Genomic DNA, 2256 nt, shown 5'->3' on the forward strand with positions numbered 1-2256 from the left:
GTGGTGTGTCATCAAGCAAAGATGATATATAATCAAGTTACATAGTGAAATATAATTTTTCTCTGCATTTTGTGAACTCCTGATGATTCACAGCTTGACTTCTGGATTTTAGGAGATATCAGTTGCCATCTTTCTTCTGTCATTGGATATAGGTAGCTCTTTAGGTCTATTAAGACCTTGTTTTGACCTCTTTCTGTCTTCAAAAGTAACTCTTGTCAGCCCTCCACAAGTTGAGATCCACCAAACTGAACTCTGTCTACCAGCCAGTTGTGAATATAGGAAGCTGCTTTTTACTGAGTCAAATCATTGGCCCATCTGGCCCAGTAGTGTCTACTTAAACTGGTGGCAACTTTCCAAGGCTTCCCCCCTCCCCCACTACATGAGATCCTTTAAAATGGAGATACTCAGGACTTGTGACTTTCCACCTGAGAAAATCATGTGTTTTTGCTGTTGAGCATTCACTGATGCCACAGTTAACTAGGCCCCATATACTCACCCTCTTTACTGTGGTGCAAACACCGGGTTGCCTTAATGAGTTTCTGGGCTTTTGCCATAAATTGGCAGTGTCATGGCATGCATAGCAGAGTCTCCCAAAGCCTCCATTGGTGCCAGTAATTTGGCAGAGAGATATGTCATGAGTGGGGAGGGGGAGAGCCAGTGGCATCACTAGGAGGGTGCAGGGCTGCAGGCCATACAGGGTGATGAGCACGAGAGGGCGACACCACTACGATCCAAAATTTTTAAATTCTCCATATTTTTGAATAATACCATCATGTTGTATATCATTCAATGTGTAATTTAATGCAGAATGCAACAAAACAAACTGCATTGAAATATCTCTGTTCTATCAAAAGTTATAACCAAAAAACTGGGCAGAGCAATAGTGCATCTCCGCACTTACTGCCTGGAGCATTGCCCCGCCCACTACATGGGTCCATCATGCTTCCCGCACCGGATAATGCAAACCCTAGTGATGCCATTGGGGAGGGCAGAGGGAGTTTCAGGGCAGATTGGGGGAGGGCAAGGAGTGAGAAGGGAGAGGGAGGGGTTAGGGCAGTGATTTTCAATCTTTTTCATCTCATGGCACACTGACAAGGCACTAAAATTGTCAAGGCACACCATCAGTCTTTTGACTATTGGCAAGGCACACCACACTGACAGCGGGGCTCACATCTCCCAGCGGCCCTATTAACAAATGAACTTCCCCCAAACTCCCATGGCACACTTGCAGACCATCCGCGGCACGTCAGTGTGCCATGGCACAGTGGTAGAAAATGACTGGGTTAGGGCCTCAGCTGCACCAGTGTCCGCCGGATTCTATATTCTCTTTTTGAACCTTTTCTTTTTGAACGCACCCCTTTTCTCTCTTTGGATTTAGGTTAGCAAATCTGCTGGTGTAACCTAAGTGAAGCTTGCAAAAATGGAGTTGCTATTATTCTTAGTGATTCACTCAATGCCTGTGTCACTGTTGGCAACCTTCAGTCTCGAAAGACTATGGTATTGCGCTCTGAAAGGTGGTTCTGGAACAGCGTCTAGTGTGGCTGAAAAGGCCAATTTGGGAGTGACAATCCCTTCCGCACTGGGAGCAAGTGTAGTGTGTCCCTGGTCTGTCTCCCTGGCTGTGGGCCTTCCTTCTTTGCCTCTTTGCCTCAGACTGTTGGCCAAGTGTCTCTTCAAACTGGGAAAGGCCATGCTGCACAGCCTGCCTCCAAGTGGGCTGCTCAGAGGCCAGGGTTTCCCACCTGTTGAGGTCCACTCCTAAGGCCTTCAGATCCATCTTGCAGATGTCCTTGTATCGCAGCTGTGGTCTACCTGTAGGGCACTTTCCTTGCACGAGTTCTCCATAGAGGAGATCCTTTGGGATCCGGCCATCATCCATTCTCACGACATGACCCGAGCCAACGCAGGCGTCTCTGTTTCAGCAGTGCATACATGCTAGGGATTCCAGCACGTTCAAGGACTGTGTTGTTTGGAACTTTGTTCTGCCAGGTGATGCCGAGGATGCGTCGGAGGCAGCGCATGTGGAAAGCATTCAGTTTCCTCTCCTGTTGTGAGCGAAGAGTCCATGACTCGCTGCAGTACAGAAGTGCCTGTGTGGAAGTCTACAAATAAATATAAAACTGCCAAGATATCTGCTTAGACCAGCTTTCTCATCCACCCTTGATGTCAATGAGGTCCTTGTACCACAAGTGGTGTGGGTCACTTGGGCCATGCTGGGATTGTTTTATTAAGACTGCTGGACATTTTTTTTAATTC

The sequence above is a fragment of the Tiliqua scincoides genome, chromosome 1, assembly GCF_035046505.1.
Source record: "Tiliqua scincoides isolate rTilSci1 chromosome 1, rTilSci1.hap2, whole genome shotgun sequence".
Classification (NCBI taxonomy): Eukaryota; Metazoa; Chordata; class Lepidosauria; order Squamata; family Scincidae; genus Tiliqua; species Tiliqua scincoides.